This window comes from Chiloscyllium punctatum, unplaced genomic scaffold (assembly GCF_047496795.1).
Source record: "Chiloscyllium punctatum isolate Juve2018m unplaced genomic scaffold, sChiPun1.3 scaffold_949, whole genome shotgun sequence".
Taxonomy (NCBI): Eukaryota; Metazoa; Chordata; class Chondrichthyes; order Orectolobiformes; family Hemiscylliidae; genus Chiloscyllium; species Chiloscyllium punctatum.
In genome coordinates, this window is record NW_027310683.1 from 20001 (window position 1) to 20929 (window position 929).

Consider the following 929-nt stretch of genomic DNA (forward strand, 5'->3'; position numbering starts at 1 on the left):
ACTTAGAATATTTTCGGGTTGGTATAAATCAGTAACCACCGACACTTAGAATATTTTCGAGTTGGTATAAATCAGTAACCACTGACACTTAGAATATTTTCGGGTTGGTATAAATCAGTAACCACCGACACTTAGAATATTTTCGGGTTGGTACAAATCAGTAACCACTGACACTTAGAATATTTTCGAGTTGGTATAAATCAGTAACCACTGACACTTAGAATTTTTTCGAGTTGGTATAAATCAGTAACCACTGACACTTAGAATATTTTCGGGTTGGTATAAATCAGTAACCACCGACACTTAGAATATTTTCGGGTTGGTATAAATCAGTAACCACTGACACTTAGAATTTTTTCGGGTCGGTACAAATCAGTAACCACTGACACTTAGAATATTTTCGGGTTGGTATAAATCAGTAACCACCGACACTTAGAATATTTTCGAGTTGGTATAAATCAGTAACCACTGACACTTAGAATTTTTTCGAGTTGGTATAAATCAGTAACCACTGACACTTAGAATATTTTCGGGTTGGTATAAATCAGTAACCACCGACACTTAGAATATTTTCGAGTTGGTATAAATCAGTAACCACTGACACTTAGAATTTTTTCGAGTTGGTATAAATCAGTAACCACTGACACTTAGAATATTTTCGGGTTGGTATAAATCAGTAACCACCGACACTTAGAATATTTTCGAGTTGGTATAAATCAGTAACCACCGACACTTAGAATTTTTTCGAGTTGGTATAAATCAGTAACCACTGACACTTAGAATTTTTTCGGGTTGGTATAAATCAGTAACCACCGACACTTAGAATATTTTCGAGTTGGTATAAATCAGTAACCACTGACACTTAGAATTTTTTCGGGTCGGTATAAATCAGTAACCACTGACACTTAGAATTTTTTCGAGTTGGTATA